This window comes from Macaca thibetana, chromosome 13 (assembly GCF_024542745.1).
Source record: "Macaca thibetana thibetana isolate TM-01 chromosome 13, ASM2454274v1, whole genome shotgun sequence".
NCBI lineage: Eukaryota > Metazoa > Chordata > Mammalia > Primates > Cercopithecidae > Macaca > Macaca thibetana.
This window is the reverse complement of record NC_065590.1, coordinates 46244223-46265689: the sequence shown is the minus strand read 5'-3', so window position 1 is coordinate 46265689 and position 21467 is coordinate 46244223. Positions and strand designations below refer to the sequence as shown.

The 21467-nt window shown below is 46.9% G+C and overlaps 1 pseudogene; it reads right to left on the bottom strand.

The window, feature by feature from the left end:
- Positions 1 to 21467, bottom strand: part of LOC126934406 (non-POU domain-containing octamer-binding protein-like) — a 139038-nt pseudogene that overhangs the window by 767 nt on the left and 116804 nt on the right.

Here is a 21467-nt window from a genome sequence, read left to right as displayed (position 1 = left end):
AACTTAAGATGAAACTGTAAAGTCCTCGGTATTTAGAAAAATGCTTAATCTTAAATTTACAGATGACCTCATGATAACTTAGATTCGTTAACAGGGTCAAACTTTAGTTCAGCAAATTTCAACCCAATATTATCAGAGTACAATAGCTCAGAATGATCATTAGAAATGGTAGAAAATAGAATAAATCATTAAAGATCCCAAAATGTTGAGTTCTGTAGCATGAAACCTCTTTTGCTCCTCTGTGTTTGTAGTTCAGGCCAGAACAAACTAAACAGACCAATAAATATAAGAGCGTTCGTTTTTGGGGGGATGGAAACTTGTATAAATAAAATTGTACGTGTTGTCAAATAACTACCTATTAAATCATCCAAAGCTTAGAATTTAAATTGGTCAAAGTAGCAAATAGTGCAGATGATGGAAGAAAACCAGTCTCAATAATGGTGTTTTTTTTTTCCCCCCAATTGTACAAGGTCACATCATCCCCCAAATTCTCTATTTTTTCTTTTCTTTTTCTTTTCTTTTCTTTTTTTTTTTTTTTTTTTGGAGACGGAGTCTCGCTCTGTCACCCAGGCTGGAAGGCTGGAATGCAGTGGTGCAATCTTGGCTCATTGCAACCTCCACCTCCCAGGTGCAAGCGATTCTCCTACCTCAGCCTCCCAAGTAGCTGGGACTACAGGCACCCACCACCACGCCTGGCTAATTTTTGTGTTTTTGTAGAAACGGGGTTTCAACACGTTGGCCAGGCTGGTCTCAAACTCAGCTCAAGTGATGCACCTGCCCTCGGCCTCCCAAAGTACTGGGATTACAGGTGTAAGCCACTGTTCCTGGCCCCTATTTTTTCTGAAATAATTTTTCGGATATACTTTAATATTTGAAATTAGTTGAACATAAGATGATCATCAAGCTTGCTATAATTTTTAAGCTATTGCTACATTTGAACGAAGACCCACGTATCTTAGAAAGTACTTAGGATATATTTGAGATTAATGGTGCTACATCACTCCACAGTACTATGTAAAATGAATGCAGCTGCTGTTCCTTTCTAGCTAGCTGTTTGTGTAGTTCATATTAATTTACGCTGCCTTTTATTTGGATTGTCTGATTTCTTAGTTGTACACATGAACCTCATTATTTGCCTGGAATAAGTAATCAAATAAACTTGCTTTGATAAATAGGTGATGATTGAGTGATGTTATTTGGGACTAACTCAAAAGTACCAGAAGTCTTTACTTTTCAGTGACAACCAATTTTGTCATTTACCACTCAGACTCTTTTTGGTAGATAATGGTATCTACTACACACTTAGTATGTATGCAAAGCCCAGACCTAATTTGCATCACACACAATTGCATCACACAATTTATTAAACGTTTATCAGCAAGCAGTGGCACAACAGTTTATACAATCTGCTCTGTAAGCTTAATGGAGTGTCCCAGCTTTCTCTCCCTTTTGGTGATCTGACCACCCTTTCATGAAAGGGCCACTTGAGGTGTCTGTGTCAAGCGCTAGGGACAAAATTCTGTCATCCTTCTGATCAGGATCAGGCAATCAGGCCTCTGTACTAATAATGGCTGGACACAGGATCAAGTTCTGGGTACTATCCATACAAGTACAGGTTACAGGGCTGGTTACATTCTTAAACCGCTTGTAAGAATGGACAGTGACTGGTGCTGAATTCACAAATAAGAGCTTGTGTCTGCATCGTTAATATTACTAGCAAGCTGTTCATGTCACCAATGGAAACACATTTGACATTTATTAAGCTAATTGGCAAAGTCTGTGTTGATTGAGCTATGGATAACAAGGGCTTCTAATAGTCACTTGTGAAGTGTGGGCTTCTTGATTGGATTGCTAGCTGGCCACCTCTGAGTGTAAATTTCTGATGGGGCAACTCACTGCTTCTAGGACATAACATACTAACGCAATTACCATGCTGTGATAAAATGTGTTCTAAAGTCAATTAACATCATGACAGGTTCTTTGTGGATCCAAATGTGTTACAGTAAAATGTATTGGGGCGGGGCGCAATGGCTCACACCTGTAATCCCAGTACGCTGGGAGGCCGAGGCAGGTGGATCATTTGAGGTCAGGAGTTCAAGACCAGCCTGGCCAACATGGTGAAACCCCCGTCTCTACTAAAAATACAAAAATTAGCTGGGTGGCACTGGCGTGCACCTGTAATCCCAGCTACTCAGGAGGCTGAGGCAGAATTGCTTGAGCCTGTGAGGCAGAGTTGCCGTGAGTCAAGATCGTGCCACTGCACTCCAGCCTGGGCAACAGAGTGAGACCCTATCTCAAAAATAAAAAATAATAAAATATATTGGGCCAGGCATGGTGGCTCACTCCTGTAATCCCAGCACTTTGGGAGGCTGAGGCGGGTGGATGGCCTGAGGTCAGGAGTTCAAAATCAGCCTGGCCAACATGGTGAAATTCCGTCTCTACTAAAAATACAAACAACTAACCAGGTAGTAGTGCTGTGCACCTGTAATCCCAGCTATTTGACAGTCTGAGACAGGAGAATCACTTGAACCCGGGAGGCAGAGGCTGCAAGATCTCACAACTGCACTCCAGTCTGGGGGAGACAGAGCGAGACTCCATCTCAAAAAATAAAATGTATTGCTTTTTAATCCCCTATCCTAAAAACCATCTTTCTAACCGTATGATCCAGCCAAACTGTTTTAATGGATAAGTGTTTAAAAATACATACTTCAGGGCCTTCCTTGCCAATCTTTGATTATTGACATTTTTGGCTTACTGCTGCATAGAGACTTCCACTATACCCTGGCCAGACTCTACCTTTTCAGTATGTTATTTGTATGTTTTAACGTTTAAATTCTTCCGACTTGTGTAATGCTCAGTTTACCTGTTTGTTTCCCCTGACATGATTGTAGGTTTGAGAATAGTGACCTCCAGCCAAGCACAGTGGCTCATGCCCGTAACCCCAACACTTTGGGAGGCCAAGGAGGGAGGATCACTTGAAGCCAGGAGCTGAAGACCAGCCTGGCCAACACAGTGTCTCTACGAATAAAATTAGCCTGGTGTGGTGGTGTCCCAGCTACTTAAGAGGCTGAGGTGGGCAGACTACTGGAGCCCAGCAGGAGAAAAAGAAGAAAGAAAGAGAGAGAGAAAGAGACCTTTATCTAAAAATCTTTATGTAGTGAATACCCAGAAAATATATTTTTTTTTTTAAGATGGAGTCTCGCTTCTGTCGCCCAGGCTGGAGTGCAGTGGCCGGATCTCAGCTCACTGCAAGCTCTGCCTCCCGGGTTTACGCCATTCTCCTGCCTCAGCCTCCCGAGTAGCTGGGACTACAGGCACCCGCCACCTCGCCTGGCTAATTTTTTGTATTTTTTAGTAGAGACGGGGTTTCACCATGTTAGCCAGGATGGTCTCGATCTCCTGACCTCGTGATCCGCCCACCTCGGCCTCCCAAAGTGCTGGGATTACAGGCTTGAGCCACCGCGCCCAGCCCCAGAAAATATTTAAGAGGAAAACATATGAGTCCTTGTTTGGTTTGAGGGGTGGCGTTGTTTTGTTTTTAAATTTAAATAGGATTATCTTAAAGAGTAGCCCAATGAAGGAACTAAGATGCAAGAAGGCAAACAAAACTTCCTGAGGCCATTAAGACACGTTTTCTGTGCCGGGCACAGTGGCTCACTCCTGTAATCCCAGCACTGTGGGAGGCCGAGGCAGGCAGATGAACACTTGAGGTCAGAGTTCAAGACCAGCCTGGCCAACATGGTGAAGCAAAACCTCGTCTCTACTAAAAATACAAAAACTAGCCCAGCATGGTGGGGCATGCCTGTAATCCCAGCTACTCCGGAGGCTGAGGCAAGAGAATTGCTTGAACCCAGGAGGCAGAGGTTGCAGTGAGCCAGGATCACACCACTACACTCCAGCCTGGGCAACAGAGCAAGACTCTGTCTCAAAAAAAAAAAAAAAAAAAAGACATGTTTTCCAAATTTAGACTGTAACCCTTAATAAGAAATACATTTTACATTGCAAGCCAGGACATGTATCCATACATACATGAATATGTGTGTAAATAAATGTATATACACACATAAAACCACAAAACAGTTTTTTCCTTACTGTGTGTGATGAAGTTTATTTTATTTCATTTTTTAAGTGCTGTGATTTCGCTAAGGTGATTTTACAACCTGTCTTGAGTCATGACCTACAGTTTGAAATACACTGCATTAGAAGGTCCCAAAAGTTCGTCTCAAACTTAGTCATCTTTCTTTTTTCTGTCTGTTCTACAATTCAGACTGTTAAACACTTCTGTAAAGCTTGGTATTATGAAGGAAGTGGGAAAAGTAGATGAAGAATAGACAATCCTTTGTCCCAAGGAAAAATTGTTTTTGTTTTTGTTTTTGTTTTTGTTTTTTTGAGATGGAGTGTCACTCTGTTGCCCAGGCTGGAGTGCCGTGGCACGATCTCAGCTCACTGCAACCTTTGCCTCCTGGGTTCAAGCAATTCTCCTGCCTCAACCTCCCAAGTAGCTGGGACTACAGGCGCCCACCACCACACCCGGCTGATTTTTGTATTTTTAGTAGAGGCAGGGTTTCACCATATTGGTCAGACTGGTCTCGAACTCCTGACTTCAGGCCATCCACCCACCTCAGCCTCCCAAAATGCTGGGATTACAGGCCTGAGCCACTGTGCTCAGCTCCCAAAGAAAAATTCTTACCTAAAGAACATCTTTGCACCAATCAACAATGAAGAAAAAAATGTAAAAGCCAAAATTAAGCCAAAAGTGGCCGGGCATGGTGGCTCACGCCTATAATCCCAGCACTTTGGAAAGACGAGGCAGGCGGATCACCTGAGGTCAGGAGTTCAAGACTAGCCTGGCCAACATGGTGAAACCCTGTTTCTACTAAAAATACAAAAAAATTAGCCGAATGTGGTGGCAGGTGCCTGTAATCCCAGCTACTCAGGAGGCTAAGGCAGGAGAATTGCTTGAACCCGGGAGGCAGACGTGGCAGTGAGCCAAGATCATGCCACTGCAATCCAGCCTGGGTGACAGAGTAAGACTCTGGCTCAGTAAATAAATAAATAAATAAATAAATAAATAAATAAATAAAAGCCAAAAGCATGAATTTGGACACTTGGAAGGTATTCATCTCAATATTAGTTAACCTCAGGAGGCCAAGAGATAGCAAGATGCTCAGAGAGTGGACTGGGGTAAACTCAAGAATAACAAGGACATCTTATTAACAAAGATTTGCACAAATGAGATGCACAAACTACTCCTTTAGAAAATCTGATTGTGTACGCCACTCTCTTATATAATATCCCAACATGGTCCAGACACTCAAGTATACTGGACTGCAGGGGTCCAATAGTAAACTTCCTCATTAAGTACTTAATGTTTACTAAGCATTTACAATGTGCCTTTTAAAATATTATGGTACTTAATCTTAGCACTATGTTGAATAGCGCTATTATTCTTATTCTACAGATGAGGAAACTGAGGCTGAGAGGGATTACATGACCGGCTTCAAAATGCATAACTATTAAGTGGCAGACTCAAAGTCCAAGTGCTCAACCCCATCTTCTACTTATGAAAGAAGTTAGATGGAGATACGTGAATCAACTTCCCACCATCCTCTGTCGTTCCATGAGATCAGGAACTTTTGAGAGTAGCCTGGCCAGTGGCAACGATGGTCATTTGTGTCAGGCTGCAGGGGGCGCTGTACCTCCTGCAGGGAGCCCAGTTCTAGCCTGGCTCTGCTGCTTGCACCTGTGTAATTCTAACTGACACTGCTTTGTTTTCTCCCATCTGAAACACCCTTCAAACCTCACAGGGTAGCTATAACGTGAAAATATTCCAAAGGATCAGCAGGGGTTTTCAAATAGGGAGGACAGTTAATCTCCCAATATAAGAGCTACGTAGCATTCCTTACCCATCAGGCCAGCTTGGAGCAGACAGACAAAGGGATCCAGGAGGAATATCTCCAAGAGGAAAAGAAAAGAAAGGAAAAAAATGAAAGCTTATCTGATATGCTTGAACATTGTGAGAATATATTAATGATTCTGTCAAAGAGCTTGAAAGTAACCAAGTAAATTTTTTTTTTTTTTTTTGAGACAAGGTCTCTCTCTGTGACCCAGGCTGGAGTGCAGTGGTGCGATCTCAGCTTACTGCAACCTCCACCTCCTGGGCCCAAGGGATTCTCCTGCCTCAGCCTCGCGAGCAGATGGGATTACAGGCACGCACCACCACACCAGGCTTTTTTTTGTTTGTTTTTGTTTTTGAGATGGAGTCTCACTCTGTCGCCCAGGCTAGAGTGCAGTGGCGCGATCTCGGCTCACTGCAACCTCCACCTGCTGGGTTCAAGCAATTCTCCTGCCTCAGCCTCCCGAGTAACTGGGACTACAGTCACACGCCACCATGCCTGGCTAATTTTTTGTATTTTTGTAGAGACGGGGTTTCACCATGCTGGTCAGGCTGGTCTAGAACTCCTGACTTCATTATCCACCCACCTCAGCCTCCCAAAGTGCTGGGATTACAGGTGTGAGCCACTGCGCCTGGCCCAAAAATAACCAAGTAAAATTTTTAAAAATGATACATATTCCAGAGAAATCCAAAAGCTAAATAAAAGGAAATGTAACTGCAGCATTCACTTGGTGTCACAGGATCCTTCAGGTGTCGCTTTTCCTACAGGAAAACTCTGTGGCCGGTGGTGCCTTTGCCCAAGTCTTGCTTGGGCCCACTGGGCTCATTCTGCCCTCTCAGCCTGGCAGGCTGCGCTCGGCTTGCACTACCAGCCTGGATCCCACATCTGCCAAGGGCGAGCCAGGCATGAAGTGGCGAGGGGTGTGTGGGCAAGTGAGCACAGGGGTCTGGCCACTGTGCACAACAAAGCATGCCAGCTGCTGTGGCAGGGCAGTCAGCTCCAGGCACCAGCTCCATGCAAGGCAAGCCTGTGACTGGATCAGATGCACCGCAAGTGGCTTCCACTGTGAGCACCTGTGTCTGGATGAGGGAAATGCAGTAGTGCCCAGAAACTTGGAGATGCCACAAACTGCAGAGCCCCAAAGAGTGTGGTCATAGTCCTGGCTCAGAGAGCATCTAGGTCTGGGATCCCCAAAGGGCCACAGCTTTCTCTCTTTCTTGTCACCCACAACATGGCAAGTGTGGGGCAGTGTGTTTTAGCCCTGTTTGTGTTACAGCTCCTTTAGTCCAGCCATTCAGCAGGTCCCAAGTTCTTTTCCCCTGTCCAGGAAGAATGAGGTACATGGACAACTGGAGGGTGAGCAAGGCAGAGAGGAGCTTTATTGAGCAGCAGAACCGCTCTCAGGAGACCTGAAGCTGGTCCAAGCTCCTTTCTGCAGGCAGGTCACCCCTACAGGTGTCCAGCTGTCACTAGAGAGGAGACCTGAAGTGGGTAGCTCCTTTCCACAGGCAGGTCACCCTGATGGGTGTCCAGCTCTCAACAGAGAGGAGACCTGGAGTGGCTAGCTCCTTTCTGCAGACAGCTCATCCTGACGAACTAAGACCCGAAGTGGCAAGCTCCTTCCCACAGCTGGTAGTCCAAACATCTGTGTGAGTCTGTCTGAGCCCAAGGTTTTCCATGGTTGGTCCATGGGTGGCCATGGGCGGCCCCAGAAAAAGCACCATAAGTTGCCACCCTGGGCCGCAGACTCCATCCAGAACTGGCACCCCAGCCCCCTTCCCTGGCCTGAAGCTGTGGCTTCACCTTTGCGCTTAGGAGCCTGTCTACATCCTGCCTCTATCAATCATGTCATCCATGGTGCCCAGGCTATTCCTACCAAGGGGCACCTGCAGGCCTGCGTGGAGCCACCCTCAGCAACCCCTCGGCCCCCGTCCTGTGCTCCTTGGTGCCCAAAGTCCGGAGGGGCTTAGGCAGGAGGGAGCTGGTGTGTCAACTCCACTTCGAGCGCATGCACACCTGGCCAGGTCGTGACAGCACCCAGGCTCAGCCACAACTTTGCTCTGCCCTGGAGTGGGGGCCAGGACCAGGGAAAGGCCAAGCAGCGGGAGCAGGCACTTCCAAGCCTGTGGGAGAAGAGGGGCTTCCCAGGCCCATGAGAGCTAGGGATGCCTGGGTCCACGGTTGTGGCTGGGTGGCTGTAGCTGCGCCCAGGAGCATCAGGCTCCTGCCCTGCGAACTCAGAAGTGGGCAGGGCTCCCACCTGTTCCAGGCTCCTGCTGGCTTCGTGGAACACGCAGCCCTGGCCGAACCTTCCCTGCTGCAGCCAGCATCTTCACAGCGGCCGCTCCACATGGGCCGCTGCTGCCATCAATGGCTTGGCTGTGAATGTTCACATAGTCTTTACAAGTAGAGAATAGAGAATATTGAACTAGCCGAAAATTGTAACTACATTCGGAAGAATGGGGGAGGGAGGTAGGACAGGGTATGAGAGTGAAATCCTCATCTTCAGTGGTAGTGAGTAGAAAATAGATATCTAAGACAAAAATCTAGAATAATATAAGCAAGTTATTTAGAAAATTGTAAGTAATCAGTAAGAGAAAAGTCTTAAAATGATGAAAATGTTTGCCTCTAGGGAGCAGATATCAAGAATGAGAAACAGGAAAGTAGGAGATGAAATTTGTTTGTTTGTTTGTTTTTGAGACGGAGTCTCGATCTGTCGCCCAGGCTGGAGTGCACTGGCACAATCTCAGCTCACTATAACCTCTGTTTTCTAGGTTCAAGTGATTCTCCTGCCTCAGCCTCCTGAGTAGCTGGGATTACAGGCATGTGCCACCATGCCCAGCTAATTCTTGTATTTTTAATAGAGACGGAGTTTCGCCATGTTGGCCAGGCTGGTCTCAAACTCCTGACCTCAGGAGATCTGCCCGACTTGGCCTCCCAAAGTGCGAGGATTACAGGTGTGAGTCACCGTGCCTGGCTGAACTTTCTGAGTTTTAAACTGATATATCCACTATCTAACCAGTAGGGGGTAGAAGAATGTTGTAGACTTTGAAGCTGACAGACCTAGGTAGATACCTCAGCTACATCTCTTACCACTTGTGAGACCTTGGACACATTGCTTAACCTTTGGGTTCAAGGTTACTATTCTGTAAAGTGGGAATCTCAACACTTACTTCATATGACAAAAAGTGAAGGGTTTAAGAGGCTCTGTAGTTCAATGGCCTAGCCTCAGTTGCCAGCTCTAGCACTTATTTATTGACTATGAGAAATGGTGGAAGTTAATGCCTCAGTCCCTCAGTTTTCTCTTCGGAAAAAATGGTGACGATAATAACAGAATCTACACCCAAAGAGTTGCTAAATGGATTAAAAGAGGCAATCCAAAAGTTCCTAGTATAAAGTGGAGTTCAAGAGATGGTTTTGCGGCATGATGAGTTACATGAAATAGCGTATGTCACACACTACGCATGGTGCTTGACCCACAGTGACCCCTTCTCCTAAAAATACATCATAAGAATTGGGGAAGAAGGCCACTGTCTGTCTCTCTAGCCAGACTGAGGAATAGATCTCCACCTCCTGTGCAATAGTGTGAAAATACATGGCCTTTGCCCTGTCACCAAGCCCTCCTCCAAGTATACATCTCTAAACAGTTTTATTCGGAGAAATGTGTAGAACTCATTAATTCTTACAAAGTTTCCATGAAGGCCTGGCTCAGTGGCTCATGCCTCTAATCTCAACACTTTGGGAGGCCAAGGTGAGAGGATCACTTGAAGCCAGGAGTTCAAGACCAGCCTGGGCAACACAGTGAGACCCCCGTCTCTACAGAAGAAAACATCAGCCAGTCACGGTGGTGTGTGCCTAAAGTCCCAGCTACTTGGGAGGTTGAGGAAGGAGGTTTGCTTGAGCCCAAGAGTTGAAGGTTACAGTGAGCTATGATTGTGCCACCACATTCCAGCCTAGGCAACTAAGTGAGATCCTGTCTCTGGCAAAAAAAGAAAAGAAAAAGTTTCACTGAGTACTTCAGTTCACTTAAAGATTATAATAGGGCCAGGCGTGGTGGCTCATACCTGTAATCCTAGCACTTTGGGAGGCCAAGGTAGGTGGATCACTTGAGCCCAGGAGTTCAAGGCCAACCTGCGCAATATAGGAAGACCCTGTCTCAACAAATAACTTAAAAATTAGCCGGGCATGGTGGCACATGCCTATGGTCCCAGCTTCTCAGGAGGCTGAGGCAGGAGATTCATCTGAGCCTGGGAGGTTGAGGCTGCAGTGAGCCGTGATCATACCACTGCATTCCAGCCTGGGCGACAGTGAGACCTTGTCTCAAAAAAACAACAACAAAAGATTATAACATTAAGCTGAGATGAAAAAGCTTATCAGGCTCATCTCTGCCAGCCCAGGATTCCCAGAATGCCTGGCAGAGTGCACCACCAATGTGTAATAGATGTTCTACAGCATAAACAGTCATCCTAATTTCAGCTCTGACGAGATCTAGAAAATGGGCCACACGTGGAGAGATGGCCACAGGAATGATCTAAAGCCACACCCACACCCAGATGCAACTGTATCTCATTACTCCCACCTCTCCTGGGAGTGAGACAAAACTGTCTAACCCAGATCCCAAGTCACTTCCTGCCAGGGCTTCTCAGCAGTTCAAAGAACTTCTATGTGCAGGTTCTTTCCAAATAGATTGGTTTCTTGAAACTCACAAGAAGTCAAACACCAGAAAAGAGGGGATTTCTGAAAGCCACCCACTAGGATGGCAACTGGTACTTGGTAGTTTCAAATATTAAGAAAAGAAAAAAAAATTGGCGTTGATTAGGCAGTATCTAATCTCCCTAAGCACAGGAAGTGAAGGCGATTGAGTCTGATTTGCAGGAGGCCCCGAGGTTGCACAAAGCAGTCACTCCTCTAGCATGGCCCACTCACTGCCTGCTAAGAAGCCTGCTTTGCCTGCCTCCAGCTGAGCACACCAGAGGGAAAGCACCATTAAATTCCCTGTGAGCTCTTCAACCGATTCGCTGCACCGAGGTCACCAGGTGAAGGGCGTGGGGAAGGAGAGAAGAAAAGATGCTATGGGCTTGACAAGGTTAAATTGATGGGGCCTGTGGGACATGGCTATTCATTCCATGAACATTTATTGAGCCCCTAGCATCCACCTGGCATTGAGCTAGCCAGGCACCCAGAGCATAAACAAGATTTTAAACCCCACACTGAAGGACCCCTCAGACTGGTGGAAAGTTAGCTGACAAATATCTAGGTTATGCTGCACTGTTGGGAGCACTGCAGAGGGACCCCTTAATTCTGCCTTGGTCAGGGATGGTGTTGGGGAAGTACAACCCCAGAGCTGAATGTTGTAGGCCAACTAAGAGTTTTCCAGGTGAAAGTTGGGGGAGCTGGAAGGCGGGAAAGATTGTGGAAATTGGATGTTGTAGTAGGGCTGTGTGAAAGGAGCATTAGTTGCATTTGGGGAAAAGGTATGAGGCTGGAATGTAGGCAGAGTCCTGCTTCCCATGGACAGGAGAGGGAGAGGAAAAGACAGAGGCATGGAGTTGGTAAGGATAAGGAGGCTAAGAGATGGGGAGAAGAAACTAAAGTGACATAAAAGAACACGTTGCAAACTTTGGAGGTAGAAAGGATGGGGTCGCTGACAAACTGTATTCAGGGAATAGTGGAGAAGGGTGTCCACCTTCCTTGGATTGGAAGGCTGACTGTATTGTCATTAATCAACTCTGAGATACTAGGGGAGGGCTGGGATAGAGGGGACCTGAATTTAGATTTGGGGGTGTTGAACTGGAGCTGCCTCATGGCCATCCACGTGGAGATGTACGGTAGACCATGGGAAATATTGGTCTGGAGCCCAGGAGAGAGACCTTGGCTGGATGTCCAGGCTTCACAGCGTGACAGGGTCATCTTTATGGATATTTAAGGGGGAACCTCGGTTCCTACCGCCCCAGACCTGCTGCAGGAGCCCCGGGCTGCTCTGGTCTTTGCCCTGCCAAGCAGGACGGGTGGCTTACCCGATTGGTCAGCTCGGGGAAGGAACTGAGCATGTGCGGCCACACCCCGTGGCTCCTCCCTTTTACGTTTTTCCCGCCTTGCACAGTGGCTCCATTGTGCCTGCTGGTGGCGCTGACTGTGAAGAGCCTCTGTTTGGAGCACACTCGAAGGCACTGTCTTCAATGAGCTCTATTAGTAATAAGGTAAATGTTTTGGACTCCGTCTGTGTCCTAAACTCGCAAAGGAGAAAGGAGAGTGTCATGTATTGAACCCCACTGCCAGGCCCCCAACAGTATTAATTTGTGTGGGTTGGTTTGTTTTTTGGAAAAGGGCCTCACTCTCTTGCCCAAACTGGGGTGCAGTGGTGTGATTCCGGCTCACTGCAGTGTTGACCTCCTGGACTCCAGCGATCCTTCTGCCTCAGCCTCCCAAGTAGCTGAGACTATGCCCAGTTTTTTAAAAAAAATTTTTTTTGGAGAGTTGCAGTCTCCCTATGTTGCCCAGGCTGGTCTCAAACTCCTGGCCTCAGGTGATCCTCCCACCTCACCCTCCCTAAGTGTTGGGATTACAGGTGTGAGCCACCATGCCAGGCTAATTTGTGTTTTGTTTGTTGTTTTTCCCTCCTCTGCATTCCAAGCTGGTGGCCAGGCCTAGTTCCTTTCCTGACATGTTTTTTCAGGGTAAAGAACAGATACTGGTTTTCTTTAGTGTTTGTGGTGTGGAGACTTTGACAGCTGCAAGAGGAGAGAGAAGAGAGTCACCCTGGGATTGGGAGAGAGGAAATAACAGGTTCCAGCAGACTGGGGTCTGGGTGCTGCTCCATGTCAGGTCACTGGGGCAAGTCCTCAAGGGGGTGGTTGATCTGTGTTGTTAGGAAGGCTGAACTCCAGGCCCAGGAGCATTCACTTTGCCAAAGATTCCTTTGCTTTAAGCAGCAAGACTATTAAACCTCAAGGGACAATGCAGTCTAACCAGGGAGCACCTCAGCAGTGACCAGCATGAGCCGAAGACCAGTGCCTTTGCCTAGCAAGACCTCCCAGGAGGAGCCGACTTTGGCACACCCCTGAGTAGAATGTGGGACATTCAGCAATTACTGAGATTAATTTCCTGTCACTTCAGTAGAAGGCGGCTCAATGTCAGATTGAAGTTGATTTAAACAAAGTCAGGAAGTGTGTCATGGCCGGGTGCAGTGGCTCAAGTCTGTAATCCCAGCACTTTGGGAAGCCGAGATGAGTGGATCACCTAAGTTCAGGAGATCGAGACCAGCCTGGCCAACATGGTGAAACCCTGTCTCTACTAAAAATACAAAAATTAGCTGAGCGTGGTGGTGGGCGCCTGTAATCCCAGCTACTCAGGAGGCTAAGACAGGAGAATCACTTGAACCTGGGAAGCAGAGGTTGCAGTGAGCCGAAATGGTGCCACTGCACTCCAGCCTGGGTGACGGAGCAAGACTGTGTCTCAAAAACAAACAAACAAGCAAACAAAACACCTGAGTTACTTCTTTCACATGTGAGTTGGAAGACTAAAATTCACAGCAGCAATAGTAATCAGAACATAGAAGTGCTGGGAGTATGGGAGGTGGGGATTCAGAGGGAGTGAAGCCGAGGAGTGTGGGCAAAGCCTGGACAATCTCAGATTTAGGGGTAAGTGAAGATAGAGGAGGCCAAAAATGTGAAGTCAGCAAGACAGGAGAAGCTGAAGAGGAGGGTTAATGGCATTCAATGCTGCAGAGGACAACTAAGACTAGGATTAAAAGAAGGTAGGTATGTGATCTGGCATTTGGAGGTCACTGATGACCTTAGCAGAGCGGTGCTGTGGAGGTGGAAGTGAATGCAGAGAAGAAAGGTCACATTCTCAAGAAGAGTTGCAGGGGAAAGAAGGAGAGACTACTGGTCATAGATGAAGGTGGAGGGAAGGTTTATTTTTAACTTGGGAGATTTCTGGACATGGCTTAAGGTTGAGGGGAAGGAGGCAATGGAACAATGGCAGATACTCTATAGAGCCAGACCCAGAAGACAGGGACATTTGCACATATTGAGGAACTGGCCCTGGAGGCAAGTAGAAACATGGAAAGAAGAGGAGAAGTTGTGGTAGACAGCTTCTAAGATGGCCCCCAACGATCTCTGCCTCCTGGTGTTCATGCTCTGGTGTAACCCCTCCCCTTAAGTGGGTGCTATACTTATTGACCCACTTCTAACACACAAAATATTATTCGCGTAGCTGGGTGTAGTGGTGTGCACCTTTAATCCCAGCATTTTGGGAGGCCGAGGCAGGCAGATCACTTTAGGTCAGGAGTTTGAGACCAGACTAGCCAACATAGTGAAACCCTATCTTGGCCGGGCATGGTGACTCATGCTTGTAATCCCAGCACTTTGGGAGGCCGAGGCAGGTGGATCACCTGAGGTCGGGAGTTCAAGACCAGCCTGACCAATATGGAGAAACCCTGTCTCTACTAAAAATAAAAAATTAGCCGGGCATGGTGGCGCATGCCTGTAATCCCAGCTATTCGGTGGGCTGAAGCAGGAGAATCACTTGAACCTGGGAGGCAGAGGTTGTGGTGAGCTGAGATCGTGCCATTGCACTCCAACTAGGGCAACAAAACGAAACTCCGTCTCAAAAAAGAAAAAAAAAAGAAAGATAAAAGAAATTCTGTCTCTACTAAAAACACAAAAATTAGCCAGGTGTGGTGGTGCATGCCTGTAGTCCCAGCTACTCGAGAGGCTGAGGCATGAGAATCCCTTGAACCTGGGAGGCAGAGGTTGCAGTGAGCTGAGATCATGCCACTGCACTCCAGCCTGGGCGACCTCAAAAAAAAAAAAAAAAAAAAAAACTGTGATGGGATGTCACTTCTGATATATTAGGTTATAAAAAGCATGTGGCTTTCATCTTAGGGCACTGTATTGAAAAACAAACTTTTTCCTCTGCTGTCATATCACAGTAATCAGCACAGAAGACTTCTGTGAGCACATGTGTGGAGATTTCTCCCCACCAGCAAGCGAGCGGTCAGTTCTGCAGTGGACACCAGCTGAGTGTCTTCTAATTCAGTTTTGTTCTGACACTGACACTATCTACCTGGAGATAGCATCAGATACCATAAGTTAAGGGCTCAGTCCCACAAGACTGCCCCCACTTCTGACACCAGTCACAAGTCTAGGCCTCCATCACTTCAGACTGACCAGTTGCCCACGATGCCCTCTTTAGGCGTGATTCATTTGCTGGAGTGGCTCATGAAACTCTGGGAAACACTTATGTTTACTGATTTATTATTTTATTTATTTATTTTTACATTTATTTATTTATTTTGAGACTTGCTCAGGCTGGAGTGCAGTGGCTCTATCTTGGCTCACTGCAACCTCTGCCTCCGGGATTCAAGCGATTCTCCTGCCTCATGCACCCTAGTAGCTGGGATTACATGTGCCTGCCACCACACCCGGCTAATTTTTGTATTTCTAATAGAGACAGAGTTTCGCCGGGCTGATCTCAAATTCCTGGCCTCAAGTGATCTGCCTGCTTCAGACTCCCACAGTGCTGGGATTATAGGCATGAGCCACCGCCCCCGGCCTCTTTAATGAGTTCTTATTCACCTTCCTGGAAGCCTCCATGAGTTCAGCTGTTCGGAGGCTTCCCATACCCCATCTTCCTGGGCCTTGAGACTTCCTTGGATAGGCATGACTGAAGCCTGGACAACCATGCAGAAATGTGACTGGACAAAAAGGGTATAATCTAATACTAATAGGCTGAGTGGGGAAATTCAGCAAGGCCCATCGGTTCCGATTCTTCTTGGCCTTCTGTGCAGCGTTCCTTTCTCCTGGGTATGGGGCAGGACCCCTTCTGAAGTGGGGGTCTTATAACCTACAATCAGACAAGGTAGGCCAGAGAACTTATTTATGACCAGTACCAAGGCAGAAAGGTGGGGCAAGATTTTACTTTTAGTTCCTGTGGCCTGCCTTGGGGAGAAAAAAAGATCAGGTGAAAGGGCCGCAGGAGAAGGTCAGAGACAGAGATTCTGCTTCCTGAGGCCTAAAGTGCCCCAACATTGTAACAAAACACTGTCTTTCACCTTTATCCTCTGAAGCTACTTTAGGAACCAATGACAAAGGGACAAATACTTTAGCAAAAGATATGCTATTGTTTTAGTCACTTAGGACACAAGAAGGACGATAGGAGTTATCAGCCAGGAACTGTGGACAGAAACACACACACACACCACAGACACACATATTAAATATATGTTAATATATATAAATATATATTATATATGTATATGTATATTATATATGTATATATAATATGTATAATATATAATATGTTATATATATCATAATATCACAGGCATTCTGTCTTGTTCTCTCTTGGATTGCTCACCCTGGAGGAGGTCAGCTGTCATATTATTTTAAGGCAACCCTATGTAAAGCCACATGAACGACCTTAGGAGCCTTCAGCCCCAGTCAAGCCTTGAGGTGACTGCAGCTCCAGCCAATAGCTTGATTGTAATCTTATGAGAGACCCTGAAGGAGAGAGACCCAGCTAAACCAAAACCAGAGTCTACAGACTATAAGATAGTAAATGTTTATTGTTCTAAGACATTCAGTTTTGGAGTAATTTATTACACAGCAATAGACAGCTAATAAGTAAACAAGTGGCCAGGCACAGTGGCTCACGCCTGGTAGGTGGATTACTTGGGCACCAGAGTTCCAGACCAGCCTGGGCAACATGGTGAAACCCTGTCTCTACAAAAAATAAATATAAAAGTTAGCCAGGCATGGTGATGTGCATCTGTAGTCCGAGCTACTGAGGAAGCTGAGGTGGGAGGATCAATTGAGCCCAGGAGGAGGAAGCTGCCTCTAGGATGGAGACAGCTGGGGGAGCAACACCTTTTGGGATGGAATCAGGAGTTTCTCTGTGATACGTGAAGTCCTGAGAGGCTTATGAGAGAGGCCATACGCATTTGGGAATTGTGTCCAGAATTCAACATGGGAGCCATCTGTGCAGGAGACAGAATCCAGAAGCCACCAGCGTATTCATGGAATTTAGTCTTGAGACTGAATCAGACCCTCAGGAGGAGCAGAGACACACAAGTCACGGCCAAGTGTCTGACCCTTTGAGGCTTAGTTGTCAAAGCTATAGGAGATCTACCTTGCATGGTTGTTGTGAGTGGTGGCATAAAGAAGCGCCTGATTTCAGTGAGCCATGTTCATGTACTGCACTCCAGCCTGGGTGACAGAGTGAGACCCTGTCTCAAAGATAAAATAAAATAAAGTACACAAGTTTGCATGCAGGGAAGGCAAACATTTGAAGGAGCATGAGCCCGAAAGCCTTCTATTTTCTTTGCTGAGAACAAGTTAAGAAGAGGTACAAAGGTTTGGCATGGCCACCATGGAAAATGGAAAATTAAGCTGGGTGAGGATAAATAAAAGAATGGAACAGTACCCCTAAGGACCCAGTTGAGACTAGTGGCAACAAAGTCAAAGCTATTACCATATGCAGTTGAAGGATTGTTGTCCAACCACCTTGACATCCTGAAATAAAAGAAGAGAGATAAGCTATTGAAATGATCCAGGACTCAAAGTTTATAAGATGATGGGTCAAAAACCAAAGAGGCAAACAGTTGAGGATGCTGGCAAGAGATGGGCCACAGCAATAGAACCACAGGACAGGAACAGAGGAGGCTAGCTCCTGGATGGCTGGGCAGAAAATGGCAGTCTCATTGAAACTAATGAGTTGATGTGCTGGGCTTAAGAGTGAGAGGAGTCAAAATATTTTAGGGGAAGACTTCTGGGTATCTAGACAACTCGGGGTATACCCATGGGTGATGCTTGCTAACATGGAGTGGCCCCCTGTCAACTCCTCCAGTCTAGCTCAAGCCAGTCTGAGTCCCCTCTGCATCATCACCACAAACACCCTGCTTTAGCCATAAAGGATTTCTCTGGTCTGTTCTCGTCACATCTGCCTATGCTGCCCTCCCTTCCACCCCCACCCCATCTGCCCTTCATCTTTCCCCAACGCATTCCTTTTCAACTCTCAAGCTCAAGCTCATGTTCTGCTTCCTTGGTGAGTCCCACAAATGTCCCCAGTCTGAATTAATGTCTCCCCACCCCCAGCCCAGTGTTGCACCTGCACAGCCTTGCAGTTGGCCGTACATTCTGAGGAAGGCGATGGGGTTTTCTGTTTTCTCCATTGGAAGGTGCATCCCTGGGGAGTGGAAAGCATGGGCCAAGATCCTTAGGTAGCTGATGTTCTAGCAGAGCAGCTTCTTCTCAGTTGGTGCTCAGTGCTGAACTGGATCAAGTAGTTAAAAATAATAAAGGCTGAAGATTAGCCTTCACTTCTAATGAGGGTACAGGAAAAAAAAACAAAAGAAGACCGAAGACACTAAGGTCCAAAGGGAGCTGAGCCGACAATAGTGCCATTCTGAGACCAAAAAAAAAAAAAAATTCAGTGGGAGAGAGCTACCCACTGAGCACTGGGTCCATTCTGCATCTGCTGCCCACTCACAACAACCATGCAAGGGAGATCTCCTATAGCTTTGACGACTGAGCCTCAAAGGGTCAGACACTTGGCCGTGACTTGTGTGTCTCTGCTCCTCCTGAGGGTCTGATCCAGTCTCAAGAATAAATTCCATGATATGCTGATGGCTCCTAGATTCCTGCAGAGTCTCCTGTGCAGACTGCTCCCATGTTGAATTCTGGACACAATTCCCAACTGCCTCGGAGGTCTCTCTCACAGGCCTCCCAGACTTCACATATCATACAGAAACTCCTGATTCCAACCCCAAATGTGTTGTTCCCACCGCTGTCTCCAGCCTAGTAAATGACAGCTCCACTCTAGAACCAGCTAGAACCAAGAAACCTCAGCTCCTCTCTCTCACACACCCACAACCAGCCATCCTCGGGCCACTTGCTGCCAGCTCTGATATCAAAGTATGTCTACCTTCAACCACTTGCCCCCTGCTTCCAGCACCTGCTTGGAAGCCACCATCACCTCTTACCTGGATCCTTGCATTAAGCTCCTTGCTCCTCTCCCTGCATCCATGAGTGTCCCCTTTCAGCCAGTTCTCAATACAGCAGCAGAGAGTCTTTTCTTTTTCTTCTTTTGTTATTTATTTTAATTTTTGAAACAGAGATGGGGTCTTCCAATAGTTGCCTGGGCTGGTCTCAAACTCCCGGGCTCAAACAATCCCCGCCCTCGGCCTCCCGAAGTGCTGGGATTACAGTTGTGAGCCACCATGTTTCAGCTGGGATTCTTTCTTTTTTTTTTGAGATGGAGTCTCGCTCTGTTGCCAGGCTAGAGTGTAGGGGTGCGATATCGGCTCACTGCAACCTCCACCTCCAGGGTTCAAGCAATTCTCCTGCCTCAGCCTCTTGAGTAGCTGGGACTACAGGCACCTGCCACTGTGCCCAGCTAATTTTTGTGTTTTTAGTAGAGACGGGGTTTCACCATGTTGGCCAGGATAGTCTCGATCTCTCGACCTCGTGATTCGCCCGCTTTGGCCTCCCAAAGTGCTGGGATTACAGGCGTGAGCCACCGCGCCCGGCCTGGGATTCTTTTTTAATGTAAATCTGATCATTTCACCCTTCTGGTTAAAACCAACTGGTAGTGTCCCATCTCAGAGTCAAAGCACAAATCCTGACCATGGCCCACCAGGCCCTGCATGGTACAGTCTCGTGTCAGTCACTACCCCGATTCTTTAAATAGCTTTATTGGCCGGGCGCAATGGCTCACACCTGTAATCCTAGCACTTTAGGAGGCCAAGGCAGGCAGATCACTTGAAGTCAGGAGTTCAAAAGCAGCCTGGCCAACATGGTGAAACCCCGTCTCTACTAAAAATACAAAAAAAAAAAAAAAAAAAAAATAGCCGGGCATGGTCGCAGGTGCCTGTAATCCCAGCTACTCAGGAGGCTGAGGCAGGAGAGTCTTTTAAATCTGGGAGGCAAAGGTTGCAGTGAGCTGAGATCACACCATTGCACTCCAGCCTGGGCGACAGAGCGAGACTCCATAAAAACAAAACAAAACAAAAAACCCACACACAATAAGCAGCTTTATTAAGATACAATTCACATACCACACAGTTCACTCATTTAAAGCATACATTGAAAAAACCCCTGTATGATTTTCCATATAATCACAGAGCTGTGCAGCTGTTGTCACCTCAGTGCCTTTCAGGTTATTTTCATTATTTCAAGAAGAAACCTGCACCCCAAAGTCACCTCTCCCCATTGTGCCCACTCCTGTAGCCCTAAGCAACTTGCTTTCTGTGCCTATAGATTTGCCCATTCTGGATGTTTCATATAAACCTCTCTGATTTTACCTCCTACTTCTGACACCCTGTTTTCTACTCATTCTCCCTTCCTCCTTGTGTGCCTTGTACATCCCCATCACACCTTCTTCTCAGGGCCTTTGCACAGTTTCCCCCAACCCCAAATCCAGCTTCCCTGATCTCTCCATGGCCACACCTCTCAGGGAAGCCTTTCCTGAGTTCCCTCCTCCCCCTCCCTCTGCCGCCCCCACATGCCCCACTGAATTTTTTAAGTGTAATAAGTATATATTATCACATGGCACTAATCACCATGTATTCTATGTTTCTCTTTTAATCATCTATGTATCTCCTGTCGCTCATGGAACTTCAGCCCCAGAGGCAGGGCTTTTATCTTTTTTACTCCCTGATGTACCCTCAGTGCCTTAAACACACCTGAAATATAGAGATGCTCCATAAATATTGTCAAATGAATGGCAGGAATGGGATGTAAACACAAATCTGTCGGACTTCAAAACTTGTGTCCATAACTATTATACTTAAAGATCATAGAGAATGTGAAGGATTTAAACTCATGGCAGCGACTGGGTGCGGTGGCTCACGCCTGTAATCCCAGCACTTTGGGAGGCTGAGATGGACGGTTCACCTGAGGTCAGGAGTTCGAGACCAGCCTGGCCAACATGGTGAAACCCATCTTGACTAAAAATGCAAAAAATTAGCCAGGCATGGTGGTGCATGTCTGTAATCCCAGCTACTCAGGAGGCTGAGGCAGGAGAATCACTTGAACGTGGAGGCGGAGGTGGTAGTGAACCAAGATCACACCACTGCACTGCAGCTGGGCAACAGAGTGAGACTGTCAAAAAAACAAACAAACAAACAAAAACAAACACACACACATGGTAAAAGTAAGAAAGGTCTGAAGCCTATGCCCAGTGTGGTGGATGCTGGGCTGCAGTAGAGGCGTTCGTAATGCCAGCTCCCAGGAGTGTTGGCAGCTGGAGCTTGCAGCTGCATCTTTTCCAGGGTTTGATCTGGGCTGAGGAGAAGCTGCCTCAATCAAGGCCATTACCACTTTCTAGGGCAGCCTGCATCCCATGGTCAATGCAAGGGTAGCAACCTGCCCCACGCTCCATTTTCAAAGGGCTGTCCTAGCTCCGGAGCTCCTTGTGGCATTGGCAGGAGCCATTGTTTCCACAGCATTAAAGTTCAGCTTTTTCCTCTATTCATCTGTCTTCCTCCTCTCCCCACACAGGTGTTGATCTTGACAGCATTCCCCAGTAAACTTTCTGTGCACAAATTGCTGTCGTGGAGACTGTTTC